Here is a 24,729-nt window from a genome sequence, read left to right as displayed (position 1 = left end):
CGGTCATTAGTGAGGTGGTCTACGTGAGCCAGGGTGGAAGGCAGGTTGGGATGGAGGCAAAACGTGCTAGAGGCATGTGATCTGACTGAGATGCTTTTAGGTAGCAGGAACACCTGCAAGGCAAGGAAGCAAGGAATGGGATGTCATTCAAAATTGCCGAAACACGGGGAGTGAAGACTAGAATATGAGGCTGAAGTTGAAGGCAGGGGCAAGTTTAGGAGTAGCAAACTCAAACTAACTGAAGGGATGGTCACTTAAACCAGAGCGGGCTTAAAACAATAGGAAGTGGTACCACACGGGAAAGGCTCACCCTCTTCTCCTCAGCAGATATGCTAACCTGAGCAGGCTCGAACCAACCAAATGTGAATCTGACCGGAGAGAGGAGGAAAGCGGGGTCCCCAAATCTGCACCCATAGGATTCTGATGCATATAAAGGTCGGGGAATTGCTACCGAAGGCAGGAGTCCTAATGTGGGTAGGGAAATGCAGTATTTACAAAAGGGTTGATTTAATGACTACCAGCAAAGGAAGCATCTTTGTTTACAAGTCCAACATATTTAATACAACAATTTCAATCAAGTTACTAGAAACAAAACTAAACGGGATGGTGTCTGGGAAATATATCAAATAGAATGACTGGTGACAGGATTAAAAGGTGAGGATTTTGCAGAAAGTATGAATGGTTAATGGGGTATATTATGGGAAATTCCCTGGAAAGGTGAAATTTTTAAGGAAGGGTAGGATGTGACCCATCTAACTGAGAAAGTAAAATTATTCCTAGTTTGAAGGTGATTTTTAAAGCAAAGGACTTCTAATTTGGTTTGGACTTTTTAAAGTATTTTAATATTACAAATAAATTGTAATTGAGTTAAAGACTCATTTTCTGCAGTAGGAAACAAAAGGGATCTTTAACATTTCATTTTAAATTCTGCAATACATAAAAAGTGTATTAAAATAATTAAATACATGGAATCCATAGGTAACATCTTATTAAAATATCCTATATGATTTGGTTATTTTGGCCACATATAATGAGTCATAGGGCTTTGTTTTAGTTAAGTGGCCATAAGAGTATCATTGAAAAACAGAAAGCATGACTGCCCACGTTTGCCGGTCTCCTCGATGCGCACCCTGTGACGTGAAGGTACCACCTGTTCTGACAATGGTTCCAGTTACTGTCTCTACAGTGATTTGCATGTTATTAACCTGGATAGACCCGAATCCATCTAGTGAGAAAGGCTTCCCTTTCTCTGTTTCACATGAATCCCTGGCTCGAATAACACAAGTTCCTCCTGAAAGCTAAAAACTCAGAGCACTTGTACTATCGGTGAAATATTTAGAGCGATAACAGGAGCGACCCTCCTCCAAAAACGATGAGTTTGATGAAAAGAAATTAACAAGCCGTGCTGGTGCGCTGCACGTGATCAGCCACGCTTGCGAAGTCTGTCTGTTGGTTGTTGCTATGACTACGAAAAGCCGGTGGAACCCAATGAGCTGTCTGCAGCAGGGCTGGGAGGGCCAGCCATTTTACTTATGGAAAACAGTGTGGCATATTCTGCTGAGCTTTACCCTGGAAGAAGCATTTTTTAAAAATCTATTGAGGGAAGAGAGAAGTAGTGGGCATGCTGGTATTCAGTTAGCACAGCCAAGCATGCCTGCAAGCTGCCATTTGGACGAGCTGTTGACTGCCTTTCCTGGTAGCTGATTTGAGAACGTGGAATGCAGGGAGATAATGCTGCATATCTGCTATCAGACAGCAGAGAAGGGTTTTGTCTGGGGAAGGCAAGCCTTCCCTGCAATGTAGCTCAGCAGCTCTCTGGCTGCTAACCCTGAAAACTAGTGACCCCAGCGGAGGTGTTTCCATCTGTGCTCCCCGGTCCTGTGCGCGGCTGTTGCATATGAGTGGCAGGTCTGAAGAAGCAGGTGTGTGCTCGGACGGGCACTGGACTGTAACTCAGGCGGACGCTCTCGGGTTTACCTGCTTCCTGTTAACAGATTGTGGCTCAGACAGCATCTGCCCGCACGCTGAGGCAGAGGCTGAGAAGGAGGTCCCTGTGTCTCCACTTGACTGACAGAGGTAAGCTTTTTTGTCCTTTTTAAAGCCCAGCATAACAGTAACTCGGAGCAAAACTTAACCTGAACATTTACATTCATTGTATTCCTTGGTTTGACCAAGGCAACACACACACACTCACACAAACACACAAAATAGTGTCAGACACACAGAGTTGTTTCAGTCAGTTCAGGCTCTAGAAATCATATGATTTTTAAAAATTACAAATGTGCCTTGGGGTTTAAAATAAATAGTTGCTGTTTTAACAAGCCCTCATGGCTTATCCTTCTGGACAGCCTTCATAACCAGCAACCTTTCTCCCTTACAAACAATGGATTCTTTTATGACCTGCACTTTGACATACATTGAGAGAATTACACGGAAAATCAGGGGCTCAAAAATTGTGAAGCATTTAATTTTAAGCCTCAGAAATGATGTTATATTTAACTCCTAACACACCTCTGTATATGCTTAAATTAAGCAATTCCGTTCCCTATATAGGTCATAATAGCCAGTGGATCACGTCCTTGCTTATTCTGAACGCAGATTCTTGGTGTGCTGTTTGATTTAGTTCGGGGTAGTTGTAAAGCAAATAGTGTAGGTATTGGAAGCTGCTCACCCGTCCTTTCCAAATATCATGCATGCCACGCTAGCCCAGAGCACAACACCCTCATTGTGCTCCCTGGCTTGGAATCCAAGGAAAGAAAGGAAGTGAATCGCTGCATTGAGTTCAAGCATAGCTATAGTATGTGTCGGTAAGAATGCTTTTATTGCACCATTTTTCTCACAAGCAGATAGGTTTCAGAGATAGAGAGTGAAACCCAAAACACTACACTCCTCCCACAAATGTGCTAATATTTGCAGTGGATGTTTGCTGTCCATCGCTACGTGATAAAAGCACAGACTTTGAATTGCCGTACGAGTTGCCCCTGACTGAGTATTTCTTTAATTTATAGTCTCTTAGGAACAAAATTACATTGTTACTTGGGATTGAAATTGGTCAGTCAAATTGGAAACCCTGGTAAGGAAACGACCGAATAATGATTAAATTCTGTTTCAGCAACATTTCAGCTTTACGTAAATCAATTCTATTGTTGGGCTCCCAGAAACGGCAGATCATTTACAGTGCTATGGAAAATCTTTAAGGAAAAATATTTTGTTGCAAACTTTGACTAAAAGCCTCTATGTGCTAAAGATGGAATCTACCATGAAAAGTAAAATAAATAGTATCTGAGATCTACTTCTAAGAAATATATTTTTATTTGCTAGACTTTTCCTCAAAATGCGGATGACATAGGAGTCACTTTTTAATTTTAAGTATAATAATATAATTTTCATTGCTACATATGAGCATACATCACCTGTTTCACATATATAGCAAAGTCAATATGCCCTTCGATAAGATAGTTATTGGGAGAGTATTTTTCAAAACTCTGTTCTAAATGTCAGCAACATCCATGATATAAAAATATTTTAAAAAATCAAGATATAAGCAGTCTTGGTCCAGAAAATCATTTCCACGTTTAATGATAAGAGCTTTAAACAGGAATACATCTATTTATGCATGTGAGACACCGTATAAGATAAAATGGTGAAATGATAGCATTGTACTTCACATAGTTTAACTTGCAAAGGAAAGCTGAATGAACTGACTTAGTGTTGAGTCAAATTCTATAATAAAAATATCAGCCAAGGAAGTGATTCTGTTATAACAGAACGAAAAGTGGAAAAAGTCTCTCTTCGATTTAATTTCTGTCAAAGCTTTGCACGGCGAAAGGAATTCTCAGAATTAACGCAGTTGAGAAGTCCAGCAGCAAGAAAATAATTTTGTATTCGTTTTTCCTGGGGGAGCTTTTAGAAGAACCAGGTGTGGACATACCTGAGTCTGTGTCCTGATCCTTTTGTCATACCATGTGTGACAGGAACCTTAGCCCACGGGAAGAGTGACACATAAACTTTATACCTGTGGGGTTTTTCCCCTACATTAACAACCTTTTAAGGGGATATGCTATAAAAGGTTAGCTTCCGAAATCCACTTCTGCATGGCACATCTACATGGTTATTAACACAACAATATTGAAAACCAGACACAGATATAATCCCTATCTTTCAAGACTTTGCATCTTGGCTTTTATCTATTTATGTACTCTTATTTTCTGCCACTTCCCAACTCACCTGCTAGCAATAGCAAGTACTGTGTAATTTCCAAACACACTGTGCTGAACTTGCAAAAAGCCAGTGACTTCTGTATAGACTTTTTCTCCAAATCTTCCCCACAGCAGCAGCCACTTGCCATGCATCCTTCAAAATGTAGCTAACATGTCTCCCCAGACACTTCCTCACCACCTGCATTGGCTATCGCTGAATCTTATGTCTGTAGCTCTGACTACGGCACCATATCGCATTTGTCTCTCTCACGGGCTTCCGGAGTTTTACTGACCTCTGGACGTACTTTGTCCAGGGTCCAGAACTTGGCATTCAGACATTGTGCTGGTAGCCTCAGACTTCACCATTTTCCTATCAGTTACCGTAAATACAGGCTTGATCTCAAAATAGAGGTTCTATTATCTATTACACTGTCTTTGACTGGAGAAGCTCAAAACATTTAAAAACAGCAATGAGGCTTTAATTTCTCTGATATGAAGTTATAGCTTCAAGATCACAATTTGATAAAAGCTATCAATGTCCTACACTACAACAGAATTTTCAGAAGAAAAATTTTATAACCTATAAGTTAAACAAAAACAGCTTGAAAGATTTAGTATCTAGAAGACGTTATTTTTCTACTACAGCTATTATCAAATTTTCAGGGGAAAATGAGTATATAGTAAGTATCCCCATTGGAAATGTGCTCTACAATCAGGTCATTTAAAACTAATGTTGAATTGATGGTGATTGGTAGTCAATTATAACAAAGTTATGTATGGAACTGTTTTTTGAAGCCAGAAAAAAGTAGAGATCATGAATTAGAAAGAGACCAAATGATTAATATAAAGTCTACAACAGCAGAATTTCTTTTAATTTTTCTAAATAAACCTGAAAGTTTACTGGTAATAACTGGTTACATTATATATGCCCCTATGACTTGAGTTCCTGGGTAACAGAGAGAACAGACTGTTGGATCACTCTCGATACAGATATGTGTTTGGCTGTAGAGACTTCCCCTTCTTTTTTCTATATTAGATGCCATGATTATTATTTTGTAAAGCCTAAATTTTGATAGTATTTTTATGGAAAAATTATCATGATGTTGGAGTCAAAAATAAGAATGTATCAAAAATGACATGATGAATGAATAAACATACAATCCCCACGTCTTTAAGATACCCATCTTGAAAGCAAAAGTTGGAATTAACATAGTATGAATTTGTGTACATAAAATAGCAAAGATTAAAAAATTTTAAATATCCAAGTGTTTGGAATTAGAAAGCAAAATATTTAGGAAACTACGTAAATTCATATTTCTAGACATTTTAACATTGTTTTTCCAGGATTAAATTTTATAATCAAAATAAGATGAACAGTAACTCTTAAGTATCACACTGTCCTTTAAAGGTTTAGTTTGGCCTATCTTCCAGCTGATTTTAATGTATAGCATGCTAATTAAATAATAGCTCAAATTGAAATTGGTTCTATTCATCTTAAAAACTAATTAATCATGTTTATTATTTTAAGTTGTATATGGTAGATTTTAGGAAACATGATTCTACCGTATTTCTGCATATTTTTAAGATTTTCTGTTTTAAGTAAATTATAACATTTTGAAGGCCTAAATTATAAATAACCATGTTTGATATTCAGATGAAGTGAGCGTACTCTTATTGCATTTTATAATGAAATACTGCAGTATATAATTGTATTATATAATTTTCTAAAAGTTCCTCAAGCTAATAATTTAATTATGGACGTCTATTAAATTCTAAATTATCACTGCAAAGAATCACACGGAGATTTTCAAAATCTCTTTACATACATCATTTCTGAAAAAGTTAAGATATATACATTCATCTATAAGGGAACACTTCGATAATTACTGAGTTCTAATATTGACAAATAAGAACCTCATTCCAGTCTAAGCTCACTTAAAGTGATCTTATTTGAATAAATGACAGAGAACCAGCAAAAAGAGGTTTTTATTTTGAGTTCTGGCAACATGATATATTCACATGGAACTATAATACACTTTACCCTAATCTTCAAAACAGAAGTTTTGCCAACTAGGAATTTTAGCCACAAAGCCAGTGGTTTCCTCTTCCCCGTACAGGTCTGATAAGCATAAATGCAACATTAATTCTGCACCTTTAAGAAGCATTATTTGAGCAAAAATCCAGAAAACTTTCACTTTTCCTGACTCTAACCAAAGGTCTCACTTTAAAGGAAATTTTCCTATCTCAAAAAAAAAAAAAAAATCTAGCAATATGCTCATTATTTTTCCTGATTTCTTTTTCTACCCATGTTAGAATTTAAGGAAATTTTATTTTTAATTAGAACATTATTTGAAAATTTTAGTGATATTTTGGTTTTCTAATTTGTACTGTTGCCTCCTTTTAAAATTTTTGATTTTTTGTATAACCTAGACATTCAGTTCTTCTAACTTTCCTTTGAGATATTTTCTCAACAGTTGGTGTAAATCACATATCAAAGATACTTTCTTATAATGAATTGTATCCTCTGCTTTAAGTAGCAAAGTTAGTCCAATCAATGTAGAAATAATTCTTCTTTTTAGATTCCTTTTCCTGGTAAATCTTTTCAGGAATGGCTGAACATGAGGGGCAGCATAAACCTCTCAGGCTCCAAACCTTCTGACCTTCTACTCAGTTTGGTATCCTCTGGAGACAAATGTGATTTTAAGGATCAGCCATAAGGAATCCCGAAAAACTGTAGCAAAAAAATAGGCTTCTAACCAAGAGCTACAGCACTTGTTACAAAAATCTTTAAGACCAAGCAGGGAATAGCATCACAAATGGGAAATTTTTAAAATGCGCGCACACACACACACACACACACATGCAAATAAGACCTTTAAGGAATAACTGGCCACGTCGGAGGAAATGTATTATTATTAATGTTCATTCTGTCCTCCTCGACAAAACTGAAGTCCCTGTACCTACTTTTAGTTGGGGGTAGCCAGCGTCTTCAGAGACGTCTGGTCCTCCATGAAGGTGACCATTTGTGGAGGCAGCAGCCTCACTGATGGAAAGAAATATGCTTAAGCTTTTGACTGTGTGGGGACTCATCCTCCACCTGTTACACGTCAGCTACTTCTGCCTCTTTGGATCATATTAATGGCAGATCGTAACGCTTTATAAGGCCCTCCACTTTACATTATTAACCAAAAAAATGTAAGAAAGCAACATTTGGTTGCTTGAAAGTGAGCTACATTGCAGGTTATCGAGATTTCTTCACACCTAATGATTTCAATTCTCTGTGCTAAAGTTAACAAAGGAAAAGAGATTAGATAACAGTTTCAGCTGTTCCTGTGCTGTGCCATCCCGGGAACAGTTTGAGCACTTTCTGAAACAAGTACACTTAATCTGTCAGATATATAATTGCAGTACAGTAAATGCTATGTATTATATCCTGTGTGGATAAATAACTTTAAAAACTGCCTCTCAGTATCTAGATTTGGAGATGTATAGAACATAGCATTACTAGGAGTGAAGACAAAAATTTTCCAACCACTTAGCTTTTCTGGGACAGTGTGCATAGACCTCAAGCACTGGCTTGAACCAGTTCAAGTAAAGAGAGATCCTGAGAGTAGCAAGTAGCCAGAGGACAGGAAAGGTACAGGTTGCTTGGGCAGATTTAAAATTACAAGGAAAACTCAGCTTGCTTTAGAATAGTAGCCAGAACATCGTAGGCACGTAGCAAAGTCAATCTACTAAAGATTCAGTTGGTATTTGTTGAATGAATAAATGGCTCACAGTTCTTCCCACGACCCAGTGCTAATGCTAACACACTGATTAGAAGACAGTGCTTGAATTTAAAGACAAAATGGTAATTTACAAGTTTTTCTGATTTTTTTGGAAATCAGAAGTCAGAAGGAGAAAAAGATGAAAATTTTAGAAAACATTATTATTTTTAAAAATAAAATACAGTCTTCCTGGTGAGAAGCACTGTATTTTAACATGATATAAAACAAGAATATAACCAGAAGCTTAGATAAAACTCAAAGGTAGCACATTATTTAGTGAATAATTCAGACACCAAGAAAAATTGATTTCTACTCTTAACTTTATTAAAACCTCAGGTTACCACCACAGTCATCAAGTAATATGATCAATGCTAAAGAGTTATATTTTTCCTTTTTAAATAAGTGTAAGAGGGAAAAGTTTAAACCTAGAATTACAAAATTTAAGAGGTTTATTTTAGGGCTTTAGAATATAGTTAAACAAAAATTTCTGCATAGAAAAAGGTATCTATCTGCAAGATCTTTCCAAGTTCAAAACCATAAGAATTGGAAGATCTTCCATAGACAATCAAAATATCTGCTCTGGTTAAACTCAAGAAAACAATAAAAACCTGAATAACAAGATTTCAATAAACTAAAGAAAAAATTACTCAATTTTTTCAATACAAAAGATATTGATAATAATAAAAAATAAAGAAAAAAATTACTCAATTTTTTCAATACAAAAGATATCGATAATAATAAAAAATTTCTCTGTGCTCGCTACTATCCCAAGAGACTTACATATACTTTTGTTATGTTGCCATACAAAGATATTACATAATTATTGACTATTTTCCCCACACCATACATTTCATAGTTGTGACTCATTTATTTTGCAACTGGAAGTTTGTACCTCTTAATCTCCCTCACCTATTTCTTTCCTCCCCCCACCTCCTGCCCCTCTGGCAACCACCTGTTTGTCCTCTGTATCTATGACTCTGTTTTTGTTTTGTTACGTTGGTTCGTTTGTTTTGCTTTTTAAGATTCCACAAATAAGTGAAATCATACAGTATTTGTCTTTCTCTGTCTGACTCATTTCACCTAGCATAATACTCTCTAGGTCCATCCACCTTGTCACAAATGGCAAGATTTCATTTCTTTTTTATGGCTGAGTAAAATTTTGTGCGTGCGTGCGTGCGTGTGTGTGTGTGTGTGTGTGTGTCTTCTTTTCATACCCTGGCTATTGTATATAAAGCATAATCCGTGCTAGTTACTATCCCAATAGCTTTACCTGTATTGACATTTAATGAAGGATCTGGAAAATCACAAAACTTCTAGAAGTATTTTTAACTGGGATTTTCCAGAAGGATTACATGTGGTCTTAAATTAGTTCCTGAAGAGGGACTGAGTGAACAGCACATTTAGTTGCTCCCTCTTAGATACTCTCATACCATTTTGTAAATTATATTATTTTTTATCTCATGTTAATGAGGTTTTCCTGTGTGTCTAATATGAAAGTCAACTCTATGAGAGAGCAATAATATTTACTTCTGTTTCACCCCATCATCTTGTCATGGGAATGGCCAACAGTAGATGAGCTGGATGGTTAACCCAAGTAGGCTATTGAATCAAATGTCAACAAACAAAACTGACACTGAGGAAAAGAATGAGGTCAAGGTAATAAAAACTGTATGTGATGCCATGTAATCATCATGAGAAAATTAATTTGTCCACATATCCTTAAATGTTATTTGGTTTTGTTACAGTTTTAGTCTCTGTTTTTGGTTAGTACGCTTTTCATGTAAAACACTAAGCTAAACATCAGAGCTAAATCCTTTTTAAGACATCAGACCTCCTCAACTGAGGAAATCATGACACAACCAAAAATGATTCCCCTCATTTAAGCCACTACAGGCTTTTCCCCTAGAATTTAATCTCCTGAACAAGTTAACTATATGTTAGTTATCTCTGACAATCAAGGAAATAATAAAAATGTGGGAAAGCATAGTTATCTCCTTTTCCAAAAAAACTGTCATTCATTTGCTGAAAATATCTCTTTTGGGAAAAGGGTTTTCTTAGGTCAATAATTCAGATGACTGATAATTTATCCTGAATTCTCTGACACTGACTTTACTTAGAAATGTAACATTTTAGGATATGTGGTCTGAAAGCTGATTATATCACTGACTTCCTTTCTACCATAAATTTAATTTTGTAAGACTAACATAGCTGATCGATGTATATAATGAACATGACTTTTTTCTTGAAAAAAAAATCCTTCTGAAGTGCACAAAGTGCTTTTAATAGATTTTAAATTAATTTTTAGATTTATTGGCAACAGAGGGGAGTTTCATCACTCCCATTTTATAAATATAAGTGAATGACAAAGCCATAAATAATCTAATTTAATTTGAAAATCACCTTCCTTTGACCCAAAGTCCCAAATGTCCTCTCAGTGCCTCATATTGACAGTTCTCCAGTAAAATAATTTCACTTGATCTATGTATTACTTTGTGGTGTATTAACACATCGTAAGCATTTGGAACCCTCAACTTTTGCTTCTTTTGGAATGAGTTGGGAAAACATACCCCTGAAACTCTGGTTCACTCTTCCTGGCACTGATATTTAGCTTTGCAACTGTCAACAACGAAAAGATTATGATCATAAAATTAAGTTTCCTGGGAAATGTTCCATTCATGAACTGCTCGTTCCCAGACTCCTTCGTCATTCACCGCATTCGGCTTCTAACCCAGCCTGTGAGAAGAACTGCTGGCTTCCATAGTCCAGATAAAGCCTGTTTGAGGGAGGGGACAGGAGCTTGACAACTCCAGGGGCCCAAAAGGACCCTAATCCTCCAAGGATTTGTTGTTAGATGGGGCCATTCAACCAAAGGAGCTCTGAGTTCAGTAGAAATTTGGAAGAAGTATTGGTTTGAAAGTTGCATCTTCTGATTTCCAATCAAAAGTAAAGCATTTTTTAAGAAATCTGTACACACTCTATGTAATGCATCTCAGAGAGTGAGTATTTTCTCTGGTCAGCAAAACAGAGTGGCCCATGGTTGACTGACATTGAGAAATGCCACTTCCCAAAGGTCAGATCTTTAATTGGTCAGTGCATTCTTTGGCAAAATAAAATCAGAATCGCACCTGAAATTATAAAGCCAGGGACAAATGATTTTAAGGCTCCTCAAACTCTATTGCCCAACAAACACATCAGAACCAGGAGTTCATAACTGCTAAGTGGACTAGAATGTACAGAGTCACCTGTTCCTGGAGATGGGCTTGGCCACACACCGACAGACCCTCTGCCTCTCTTTTTTCCCAGACTTTGAAGATTGTTATCTCAGTCGTTGGTATGTCAATGTAGGTTAGCTGGCTTCTGATTTCATCTGATATTGAAACGAGGGCTTTTGGTAGGGAAAACAGAATGAGAAAGACCCTAAGTTCTGGGAACAATGTAAGGAGAGACCTGACCCACATACAGATATCAAAGCTGTCACTGTATATTAAAAAATTATTTTTGAATTTTCATATAATTCATATTTTGCACACTTATCAAATATTTACTATGTGTTTAATATTGATGAAAAGATAAGAAAATGAACCAGAAAGCTGTTAAAAGAGCTTCCCCTTTAGAAAAAAAGATGAGACAGGAACACTATAATTGCTATAATTAGAAGATGGAAGGTGACCATGAACTGTAAGGGAAGTATTATCAACGCATTTATTTATTCCTTCAGAAAGAAGTGCACAGAAGTGACTTTCATACAAGGTATATGTAGAATTGTCTCAAGAGATACAGTTCTAGAAGGTGGTAATGAGTAGCTCAAGGAAGGGAGGTATTTTAGAAGATTAGGGACGATGACTCAGAGAAAATGGTATTTGAATTCGACCTTGAATGAGGTGGGATTTTAACAACAGCTTGGAAAAACAAGCTTTGTAGGCATTCTGGATTGTTATATTCCACTAACTGAATTATTCAGCACTCCCTCACGGCTTTCCCATAAATTGTTTAATCTGCACCGCCATCCTGTGAGGTATGTACTATCATCACCATTTCACATGAAAAAAGAAAAAACTGAGGCTCAGTGAAAGGCCTGTCGTATTTTATTTATATGGGTTAGTTGCTGACTTTGAGATGCATTTCATCCCAGGGCAGGGATAAAGGCACGTCCAAAGATTAAGAAATGAGTATGTTTTTAAGGATGTGGAAGTAACACGTACAGCTAGGAAATAAATGCAGAAGACTCCAGATGAGACAATAGGAAAAAAAAAAAAAAAGAAGAAGAAGAAGAAGGAGAGAGAAAAATGAAGAAATTAGTTTGTGTCAGCAACCTCCCCACAAGGTAGTTTCTCATCTAAAAGGAACATAAGTACACACTGCGCATTGGAGATAGGTATTTTGTGTGGCATATGTAGCCCTGTCTGACGTCGAGAAGGGTTCCATAAATGTCAACCACTACTACAGTTTTCAGTTGTTCATGGATTGGAAGTTTATAGTAAGATTCTCCTCCTAACCTGTGGTCAAGTCACTTAGCCTGAGTCCTCTAAAGTCTTCCGACAACATGTCTACGGTGTGTTTTGAAGGGTTGTGGCTACTTCTGCTCTTCTGTGGGATTGAGTCACCTCCACAAGGTGTATTTTGAAATCTAAGATTCAAGAATCTCAGAGGGACTCTATAATGCTCATCCAGCAATTGATCAATTGAGGCTGTTAAAAGATATGGAATTCAAGGGGGATCGGGTAGCTGGGTAGATGGTGATGCTTTTAACCAAAATGGGAATGGAGAAGACCTTTTTTGCTTTGTTTTTCATGTGGGAGAGAAGAGTATGGACATGTTGGACTTGACATATTTGTTGGAATCATCTAGGTGAAAACGCCTAGTAGGCGGCTGGAAATATTTTTTTAGCTATCAGTAAAAAGTGAGGCAAGATCTGGAACAAATCAGGACCTTAGATGTAGTCTGTTCAAGGTAGGAATGGACTGATGATTGTATATAGCTTAAGAATATATTACTTTCATTAATATCATATTATTACTTCTATTAATATTACATATTACCTCTATTGAAGCCATTTTTCTGACTACAATATGTTCAATTCACAAAAGTTTAGGGGAGGGTATAGCTGAATGGTAGAGTGTGCACTTAGCATGCATAAGGTCCTAGGTTCAATTCCCAGTACCTCACTAAACAAACAAACAAACCTAATTACCTCCCCTTAAAATAAAAAAAGAACTAAAAAAAAGTTTGTAATGATATCTTCTTAGCCACTCTGCAGAAAAAGATACACATTTCAAAAAATGCATAGTTTGTTATTTTTTTAAGCTATTGAACATGGTTGCTAAGTATACTCAGGTCAAAATGTCTAAACTGCCTCTATCAGTTTGTTTTTTTCATTTATCTTCACACATGAATTTTTTTATTGAAATATAATCAGTTTACAACACTGCATCAACTTCTGGTGTAGAGCATAATACTTCAGTCATCCATATACATACATACATTTCTTTTCATAATAGGTTACTGTAAGATACTGAATATAGTTCTCTGTGCTATAGAGCAGAAACTTGCTGTTTATCTATTTTATATAGTAATTAGTATCTGCAAATCTGAGTCTCAGTTTATCCCTTCCCACCCACTATTCCCCCTGGTAACCATGTTTGTTTTCTATGTCTGTGAGTTTGTTTCTGTTTTGTAAATTTGTGTCTTTTTTTAGATTCCACATATAAGTGATACCATATGGTATTTTACTTTCTCTTTCTGGCTTACTTCACTTAGAATGATGATCTCCAGGTTCATCCATGTTGCTGCAAATGGCATTATTTTATTATTTTTTAGGGCCAAGTAATATTCCATTGTATGAATGTACCACAACTTCTTTATCCAGTCATCTGTTGATGGACATTTAGGTTGCTTCCATGTCTTGGCTATTGTATATAGTGCTGCTGTGAACATTGGGGTGCATGTATCTTTTTGAATTAGAGTTCCTTCCAGATATATGCCCAGAAATGGAATGGCTGGATCATATGGTAAGTCTATTCTTAGTTTTTTAAGTAATCTCCATACTCTTTTCCATAATGGCTGCACTAAACTACATTCCCATCAATAGTGTAGGAGGGTTCACTTTTCTCCACACCCTCTCCAGCATTTATCGTTCATGGACTTTTTAATGATGGCCCTTCTGACTGATGTGAGGTGATACCTCATTGTAGTTTTGATATGCATTTCTCTGATAAATAGCAATATTGAGCGTTTTTCATATGCCTGTTGGCGTTTTGTATGTCTTCACTGGAGAATTGCTTGTTTAGGTCTTCTGCCCATTTTTGGATTGGGTTGTTTATTTTTTTCTCATTAAGTTGTATGAGCTATTTGTATATTCTGGAAATTAAGCCCTTGTTAGTTGCATCATTGGCAAATATTTTCTCTCATTCTGTGGGTTGCCTTTTTGTTTTGTTTATGGCTTCCTTTGCTGTGCAAAAGCTTACAAGTTTAGTTAGGTCCCATTTCTTAATTTTTGCTTTTATTTCTGTTGCCTAGGTAGACTGCTGTAGGAGGACATTGCAAAATTTATGTCAGAAAATGTTTTGTCTGTTTGTTTTCTTCTAGGAGGTTTATAGTGTCTTGTCTTATATTTAAGTCATTAAGCCATTTTGAGTGTATTATTGTGTATGGTGGGAGGGAGTGCTCTAACTTCATTGATTTTCATACAGCTGTCCAACTTTCCCAACACCACTCTTCCTGGCTAGAGGAAAAGCAACTTCTCCCCAGGCAGGGGTGCTTGGGCTGCACGAGTCCTGCGACCCCCTTCCCACACCCCACAGGCAGACCTCGGTCATCCAGCACACCATCACCCGCATCCCTGCATCACACCAAGGGGCCCATGAAGCCCCCAACCCGGCAGGGATCTGGCAGCTCCTCATTTTCCCCCATCTTCCAGAAAATCCTCTTTCACCAACCTTCCCATGGTAAAAGAGCATCCCAACCTGGAAGTGTAGGATGGAGCCTTCTCAGGGGATGAGGGAAGGAGCGTAGGGCCAAGGAAACGTAACCTGGAACCCCCTCCCCACTGATGCGCAGAACAGCTAGAGAGTTTGGGGTGAGTGGTGTGTCCGCAGTCTCAGTCCCAGGCCAAGACCTGAAGACACGTTTGAATTTTTGTATGTACGGCTTTCTTTGAATGGAACTCCCCTACTTTAAAACTCTAAACATAGTGATCAATTTCAGACTTTCCCTGTAGTCCGTTATGTATGAAAGCAGGGATCTCTCATCGAATAGCACCAGGCGCTAAGGTGGCCACAGACACTCAGGCATGTCAGTGTGCCCCTCACCCCGCTACTCAGTCTAGTTCCGTCCTTCCTCCTGCTCCGTGTGTCTCTCCCTCCTCCTTTCCCTGTTTAATGTCGTTTCTTTATGTGGTTATTGTAAAAATCCATATTATAGTTTGAAGTGCCATTTATTATATTTAGTAAACAATTTTATGTTATTTATTCTTGGTTGCTTAAATTTAAAAGTCAGTAAAGAACAATCTTTATGTTTTGATGGCTTATAATTGATTTTCCCTTTGTATGAGCCTTGTCTAAGACAAGTTTTCTCCAATTCTGTATGAAAGGTCCTCTGAGTTTCCAGGAAAGGAGGGAGCAGGCAGGGGAGGAGCCTATGGGAACCACAGAGTGAGGTCCAGTCGTGGACCTGGCCTTCACAGGGAGGTAACCGCTGGCATGTGACTTAACATCTTTCAACTGTGGGTTTGGAACCAGAAAAATGAGGATATTATGCCTATATCATAGGCCCATTAGCTCCAAAGTACCCACAACAGTGCCTAGCATGTACTTGGCTCTCAGTAAATGACACAGTGCCATCCATAAAAAATCTCCTGGGATGAAAGAGAAATGGGGATCTACCAGAGATCTTGACATAATAAAGCAAAAATGACATAAAATAAAAACAAATTTTCACAATAGGTAAATAAATGAATTTTAAACTTAATATAAAACCCACCAGACTTTCAATGATCACATAGTCATTAAACTTGAAGTTTAGTTGAAAACTCAAACTTGTAAGGAAGTCTAGCCACACACTTCTGTATCTTCTGCTCTTGACTGAATTATTTCACACTAAAGCAAACTATGCCGAGTATTAACTGCAAACACAATATGAGGATAGAATGGGGGAGATCACTATTTTTAAAGACCCCAGTTCCAAAGAAGAGCCATGCTGCCATTAACTAAGCTAACAGAGAAGAACTGTAATTAATCCTACAGTCCTAAAGTACTTGCTTAAGAACGTACAATATGGTCTTTTGCCAATACATTTACCTGCTTAATTACATTTTTCTTGGGCTGATCTAAAATTAATCCTCATGCCACGTGGTGCTGAGTTTTGTGACCTGCAAGGTCAGTTAGGAACGTAAAATAACAGTAAGTATTCTTATAAATAATGATATTAGCCACCATTCAGTGAATGCAGACCATGTCAGGCAGCTGGCCAAATTCTTTAAATACTTCTTACTGACTATTCACAAAAACACTCTGATGAGGGTATTATTCTCGTTTTACAGAAGAGGAAACAGGCTCTGAGCAGTTGAATATCTTGCACAGGGTCACACTTGTGGGGAAGCTAGGATGCACACATGGGTCGGCCACATACCACGCCCGGTGCTCGAACAATTTTCTAGTCTGCTTGTTTGTGGGAACTTCAGGTTAATGGCCCCCTCGAAACATTATAACTCCCATGTTACCGTTCTCTCTATATTTTGGGGCTCTAGAGAAGCATTTATTTAAAAGAACTACCTCAAGTGTCCTTATTCTCAAAGACCAGAAATAGCACAACCGATAGAGGTAGGGAGAAAAAAAAACATCCAGAAAGCCAAGAACGATTATCTCTTTGTGATAAGATTGTGGATGACTTTTCTTTCCTTCTTTTGCTTGCCCATATTTTCTAAATCAACTTCAAGTTATGAAAATTTCAAAATAAGGAGATGCATAGAGGGGAGGACCAAAAGAGATGTGTGGGGCACCAGTCATGTTTAGATGTCTAATTATGATGCTACAATGCTAAGCAACAGACATTAAAAACAAAACAAACCAATCTCTGGATATAAATATTTTATCAATTCCCTTTTACTGTTATAATTTGCCTCCACTTTAATTTGGGAGGTTATTTAGAAGATGTACCACTGGAAATTGACCACTGCCAGCTTGATTTTCTGTGCTTGGTGTCAGTGGGTCTGTTTACTGGGCAGTTATGGTTTTACCTCTGGATTAAGAATGATTATTTCTACTTTGGAACCAAATACAGTTCAACTGCAGTTCGAAAAGAATTAAGAGTCTTGTGGCTATGTACATGGGGAACAATTTCCCTTTGTTAACTGTGGCCCTCTGATCTAAAGAAGAAGGTGGCCACTCTGCATGCATGTACTTTTGGGGGGAAAAGTACACATTTCTAAGAGAATTCCTAGTACGACAGACAGCCAGTAAGAGCCCTGACGTGTATGATAAATTACATTTCACAGGCAAGTCCTAACATATGAGGTGAAATAGAACATTCGAAGCATTTAAAATAGGATAAACAAGGGGGAAAAAAATTCAAAATATCATTTTCAAAGCATCCGTTGTTCAATATACAACACATGGCCTTCCTTGCCTGACTTGGTTATTCCATTATTGCACCATTCACTTTCCATTGGCATCAAGTAAGCTTTTTCTATGAGTTAGGCTTCACCCTATATGAACAAAACAGAAGGCCTTGCCCTCATTAAGCGTACACTCTCGAGGTCTATTTGTACTTTGTATATGAAACGGAATCGCCCAGTTCATGAATACATGAGCCGGTGCAAATAAAACATATGATGATATAAATGTGGAAACGTTTTTTCCTCAAGCATTTACTGTACTCATAAATGTAGTTTCCATATTTTGTTCTAATGTAGATGGTGAATTTATGCATACCATTGGATGATAATTAAATGGGGCGTTGTCATTCTAATTTAAATAGATGTTTCTAAGTTGCCTTGAAAATGAGCATACTTTTCAGAATTAGTACTTCAAAACATCTTTAAAGTTGTTTATAAAAAATGCCATTTTAATAAGTATCATTACAAGCAGTGCATTGTTACGCTTTTAAATCACATTGAGATTTTTTTTATTGCTTTTTCCCACACTCACAGTTTTCAACTCAATGTTCAAACTTCTTCAGAAGACAGACATTATAAATATTAGTAACCAAGCACCAAAATCATCTCTTCTTTGCATTTATGTGATGTGAAAAAGGAAAGCAATTTCAATGATACAGAATTAATGCGGAGTTATAAAAGTAATGCATTTCAGGAAAAAGTGACTGGGGAATCTTGAGTTCTGCCCTAAGTGAATAAAGTCAGTTGTTAAGTGATAAGTATATTTTAGAGTATTTATCTGTGAAATGAGAGATGCTTTCTACCAGCCCAAGGCACTATTGTAAGAATAAGGAAGTTAACATTCTGGACAGTAAAACGTTAAAGTTTCTTTTACATGAAGAGACCGTCTGTAAGGGTGACTGGCTGGGCAAATAAATGGAGTGAAATGTGAGTCCACAGATTACTTGGCTCTTTTAAGGTGGAACTCATTCCAGTTTTAGAGCCATTCAGCTACTCAGGTATCTTGTAATAATTCCTAAAGTTTATAGTCCTTATCCATTTGGGGAAAGCCATTAGTACATGTCCAACAGATGAATGAACAAAGATACATTTATTTTCCTTGTAGAGCCAAAGGGATTATCATGTAAGTGAGAATCAGGAATGTTTTTAGTTTAAATGTGTCTTTGTGTGTGAGTGTGGGCACAGTGTATGTGTTAATAGACTGATTTACTTACTTCATTGTTCTTGTGTTTTATATCTTAGCCCAATGTTAGTTCCTCTCAGAACAAAGTTAACAAAACCCTTGAAGCAGTGAGTGGACATAAGTAATAAGAAATAAGACCTCGAGTCTCCTGCCTCCTGAAGCATGTTTCATCAGCGTAGAAATTAGCAAGGACTGTTCACAAACCTTTTAATCGCTGTAGATATATTGTTTCTCATTGAAATGGAAATGGCAAACACAGCCCTTGAGGAACTGCTCACTTTGATTTGGAAACAGTGCAAGAATTTATATGAATTTATATGTGTAGGAAGAAACTTCAAACTCAAAATTAACTTCTAAAAATACTAAGTGAGAAGATGGTTGAGAACCAGGAATAGCAGCCAAATTACATAACCATTCCTCACCTTGTATGCTTTCAAGATTCTTTAATATTTAAAAAGGAGATTCATGAAATATTCTATTAAAAATCAAGACAACTTCAATATTATATCTGTCTTGAATGACTCTCTTGTAAGAAACTAATATATTCTGAAGGTACCACGCAAGTTTATCTTTATATAAATACATATATTTATATAGGTATATAATATATAAATTATAATTATAAATGTAATTTATTACTGATATCTTCGTATTCAATTAAAATCCAGGTAAGATGAGCTACAATGAATGAGATTGAGTTCTTCATGGAGGTGGTTACTAGAAGGAAAGCAGTACGATTTCCTGTCAACAGTGAAAGTACCTAATAATCATCTCAGGGCAGCCCAAAAGCAAGCTTTAAAAATGGACCTTAAGCTGAATTTTGAGGGTTAAAGGGGGAAAACAAGAGCAATGTTATGTTAACTGGAAGAATAAAATCATCACAACAAAGATGACCTAACCTGGTCTAAATCTGTAAGTCAAACACCCCAAAGAAAAATTGGCGCCCACAGCCTGGGTGTGCTCTGAAACCCGGGTGTGCTCTGAAACCCGGGCATTTATCAGCTCGTGTTCTTCAGTTTGCAGGTTGTGGTGTTTGTTACTATCTGAAATTTCCAGCACCTTTGTGGTTACCCAAAATAGAATGTGGTGCAGAAGTCTAGTCTGGAGTCTCAAAGGTATGTTCAAATGTGTACAAGTCTTTTAAAAGGGGCCAGTGGATAGATCTTAATCAGCAACATGAAAACAGAGTTCGCGTTACATAACAGCAGAGCCACTGCAATTTATAGCTTGGGTTTGGTTTGGCCACAAGTGAGGGGACCATTTGTTAAAATTCCTTTCCAATTCCTTCTTCTCTTACCCAACGTTGTATGTAAAGATCTAAAGGTGACCTGAATTTAGCCCTCTTTATCTGTCTTTGCAGGTAGGATACATTACAGAGTATAACTGTAAAACCGGACAAGTGTAGCCTAGTGAAATGTTATAAAATGAACTCAGCCACAAGGTTCTATTTTTATAAAAGTTTTACTAAGCATGTCCTGCATTAAGCAAAGTAATCTCTTACTGAGCATTATCCCATTTTTGAGTGATTTTTATAATGATCTTAAATGATGTTATTCTCCTTTGATGATTGATTTTGAGATCACTTTATTCTACTTTAGTCAAGTGTGTATGACTATGCCTTAGTTAAAATATACCAATATTGAACTTTGAAGCTCCAAATTTTACTGATTTTTCTCTTTAGCATATAGTCTATTCATTTCTTTCCCCTGCTGAATCCCTACTCACTAGAATTACTGCAAATCTCATCTCTACTGTTCATGTCTTTTTTCTTTTCTAAAAACCTCTTTTTGTTGCAGTTGAAGCTATCACCTGATACTTTAATGAGTCTACTATTGTAGGCAGCATTCTCTCTAATTTAGTTCACCAGGGGTTTGAATAGCAAGTCTCTATCAAAGCTGCTCCCAGGTAGAAGAAAGTAGCAGTTGGTGATGGAGTAGCCCTGGTGTTCACGGTACAGACTGACAGGACCCAGTGGAGATTCTCACCCTGACTCACATCTAGAACATGCTGTCAATGCTGTTCATGCCCTCTCAGCCCCACTGGGACAATGTTTCTCAGCCCCTGGTCCTAGTGATAGCTTTTCTATAAGGTGATCCCCTGTACCCCAACTTTCAAAATGTAAATTAGGGGATAATTAGGTAGGTTTTAGTGGTCCTTTCAGTTATGATTCAAGGTTAAATGAAATATAAGCAATATGGGAAGCCAAAATTGGTGCCCCAAATCTCCAGGCTATACCATATCCGTGGATATGTATATTGTAACAGAGACCTAGGATAGGACCCCATACGTAAAGCCTGCCCTCCGGGGTTAGTGTCACTAGATCTAGGCATAAACCTTATTGAGTCCCGAGGTGGGGACATTCACTCAGTGTAGGGAGGGAGAATGTGGAAGGGGGTGGGGGGCTCAGAGAAATCAGAAGATCTGAGTTTTATATAAAAACTCATGTGAATCAAAAAAGAAATCAGGCAACACTCCCAGAAATCATGGACTAAGGTCATTACCATCTTTCTACAAAGGAAGAAAACACAGGTGATACACAGAAACAGTCTCATTTTAAAGATGCTATTAACTCTCCCCTCAGGCAGCAAAATGACCACTGTGACAACTTCTTTGTCACAACTTTGTCCCTTACAGCTGGCCTTTCCCTCCCAAATACATTGTGTGAAGAAAAGGTGGTCTTTTACTTACTTTTTACCTAAATCTATTGCCTAGAACCAGTTCAACTGGTCAGTGCCCATCACTCTCAGCTCTCTTTTCTTAAACAAGTCAAGCCTTCTCTGCATTCTTGTGGTTGCTTCAGTTTTCCATTCAGGGTGTCACTGTCTGGTTTCATTAGATGTACACTCACTCAGTACATTCTGGAAGCCAGACTCTGTGCTGGGAACTGACAATACTCGTTTTTAAAGGGAGGTCTGTCCTTACAGAGCCTACAGTCTAGTGAGAAAATGACAGCAACAATAATCTATCAAACTCCCTTCTGCAACAGGTGCTTGACTGACTTTCACACAGTCTCATGTAGTCCTCTCTGAAGGCTCCCCAAAGGGTAGGGGATGTTGTCTGCATTTTATAGGTAAGAATGTCAGGGCTCAGACAGACTACTTGCTAAAAGTGACAGGGCTTGCCCCTAGGCAAGCTAAGCCTGATTCCAAAGCCTTGATTCTTTTTTTCTGTAATATAACTATTGCTGTAATAGAGGTGCTTACACTTCAATTCTCATTCATCAGATTTGCAGTCAATGGATAAAAGTTAGTAAAAAGTTTGTTTTTAACAAAGATGGATAGAATTGTAACTCTGTTCCTCCCACCTGCTAAGGGAATCATAGGCTCTTACAGGGACTTACAAAGTCAATTCTGTTTTTGCTTCTTCCGGGTAATTCCTTTTAATGCTAATATCCCTCCTCTTCTACCTTCTACTCACCAAGTAAGATGATGATAATGCTGTTGCTTTAAAGAGGAAATTATCAACTATCAATATAGTCATTAGCAAAGATGGGAATTTTTTTAATCCAGCTGTTTGACAATGCCGTGAATTCTTATTTAGAATTAAAATTGAAAGAAAACCCCATAAAAGTCTAAATGTGAGCTATCTGAAATAAATTATAAGGAAATTAAATTCAGTATCTCAGTGTGTCCCATCCATTTCAGTTTCCCCATCAGCAAACTAAAAGAACATACGTTTGCAAAGATCAATTAATGTATTTGCAAATTTTTTTCTGATTTTTAAAAATAACTGGTGATTACTGTGTACCAGGTGTGGTTTTCCATGCATTAACTTCTGCAATCCCCTCAATAATGCTCTGAGGTAATTAATGCTATGCCGCACTCTTCAGCTAAGGAGACTGACACTCAGAGATCACGCCCAATCCAAAGAGTGAATAAAGGGCAGAGTCAGAAAATTAACTAAGGACTATTTACCCTCCAAGTGCATGCTTTTACCTATGTGTGCTGTGCATCATTGCAATAACACCAACACTTACACCTATTGTGTACCAGGCATTCATTCTCTTAAGAGCTTTGCACGTATGAATTCATTCAATCTTCACGCCGATCATTTGAGTCAAGTACAGCAATGGTTCTTATTTTCTTACTACGAGAACTGGAGCTCAGGGAGGTTGGGGTAAGCACTCTGTGCGGAGCAGTGGAGTCAGACTCGATGGTGCCAGACAGCCTGCAGAACCTTGCTCTCCGCCACCATGCTCTTCACAAGTATGGATGGAAAGACAAGATATTTATACGTGACTGCTTGTTATAAAGTGGAATGTATTATGATTTATATTCATTTTTTCCATTTATGGTGCTTAGCAGAAGCCATGAGACAAGAATACTGAAAATAATTTCCACAATATAGATGTCTCTTTAGTTTTATTTAAAACTGGAAAATGATTGGCTTTCTAATTCAACACACCTTTGCCGCAATGCTGATGGATAGCATTTACCATTCTAAGAAATCATAGGTAGAAATCCTAAAGGTTATTTAATATTCAAACTCAGTACATTACTAGCCTTGAATATCTTCTCAAAAAACACTTTTTCTGTAACAAGGACAAATTCCATTATTCAATTTAGATTTTAAAAGCTCAGTAAACTGCATTGAAGTGACCCTGTTCAAAGTCTTCTGAACAATGCCCTGGCAGTGCACACTGAGAACAGGATAAACACTGGGTTCCTGTTTTGCATTTCCTGTAGGTTACTACGATGCTCTTATTTCTCTTGGTATCACTGATCGTTAAATGTTAGTTTTAGGAAAAAGAGCCGACCACTTGACTATGTTTAAAGCCCAAAAGATTCAAAGATGCAGCTCCTAGGGCTTCAAATGTATTGGCTCTGGCTTTCATGGCAGTTTTCACCCCATTAGGAAATGATCATGGGGCTAAAAAACAGAATAAGGCAACTATTGTGAGGACTAACTGTGGGTGTCCAGAAGCACTTTCAAAACCGAAACTATTTTGTATATGAGATCCTAATGGCCGGCCTTCTATCTTTCAACCAAATGTTGAGAAAGTCGTTCTTAGATGATTGTGTCAGGTAGGTTTCTAGCTTCAAGCAACAGGTTACCTTTAACCAGGTGAGAGGTTGGTGTCCCTAAGAAACCCAGAGTGGGTTCAACTCTACCCTGGCGGGTGCCTCCCAGAACAGGATCTGCATCGCCCCCAGCTCAGAGAGCAGGGGGAGGTTAAGGGGCAAAGGGCAGAGAAGCCTCCCCCTCGGAGGTTCTGTGTTGTTGTGCGTGTCAAGTGTCTCGCCCGTAGCTTATCGGCCAGAACAAACTGTAAGGGAATCTGAGAAGGCAGGGTTTTGAACAGGCACGCCAGCAGGGTGCTGTAGCAGAGCTGAAAGCAGAAAGGGGTCCTCCGCAGGGAGAAAGCCATGTCTGCCACCACTGTGTCGCATGATTTATTTACTTTAAAGAAGAATGAGGCTGAAAGCAGTGACTTGATTGTAAAATAAAACGCATCAGAGAGAAACTTCAGTCAAAAATGATCCGTAAAGAAATCCCTGCTGAGAAAAAGAGAACACTCTCTTGAAGGTGAAGATGTAAGCATTCACTGTGACTCCGCCATCCCTTCCCCACCTCTGCCTGAGCACAGAATCCCCATCACTGCAGGCAGGGCAGGCCCCCCACCACCTTCCTCTGGAGACCAGGCCAGTTCCAGCTCAGCCTAGGGTCTGAACAACGATTCTCCCCCTTTTTCACAAAATTGAGATCTCATTACTTATTTCTTGACATTTCTCACATGCCTCTCCCATGCCATCTTATTTCTTGTGTTTCCTTTTTGTTAATGAGACTATTGTTCCTGTGTTTAGCAGGTTGACCTGCTGGTTAGACCATTCCTTTGCAGATTTTTCTGTGTCTGGCACATGTGGAAGTGAGAATATTTGTAGGCTCCGGGAGGGACACAGATGAGGTTGCTAACAGCCGGAGGTGACTGGTCCAGACGCCCCAGCCACCCCAGGCCTCAGTGGGTCAGGT

The 24,729-nt window shown here is 37.9% G+C and overlaps 1 protein-coding gene across 5 annotated transcripts in view; it reads left to right on the top strand.

The window, feature by feature from the left end:
• The first annotated feature begins 1,544 nt into the window (after positions 1–1,544).
• Positions 1,545–24,729, top strand: part of SORBS2 (sorbin and SH3 domain containing 2) — a 185,841-nt gene continuing 162,656 nt past the window's right edge. For 2 of the 5 annotated variants that reach the window (XM_074353270.1, XM_074353269.1), the window contains exon 1: positions 1,545–2,076. The gene's annotated coding sequence lies outside the window, so the exon portion shown is untranslated. The remainder of the gene's footprint in view (positions 2,077–24,729) is intronic. The other 3 variants (XM_074353274.1, XM_074353273.1, XM_074353279.1) reach the window with 2 other exon arrangements.

This window comes from Camelus bactrianus, chromosome 26 (genome assembly GCF_048773025.1).
Source record: "Camelus bactrianus isolate YW-2024 breed Bactrian camel chromosome 26, ASM4877302v1, whole genome shotgun sequence".
Taxonomy (NCBI): Eukaryota; Metazoa; Chordata; class Mammalia; order Artiodactyla; family Camelidae; genus Camelus; species Camelus bactrianus.
The sequence above is the reverse complement of the archived record's forward strand: the minus strand, read 5'-3'. Positions and strand labels throughout refer to the sequence as shown.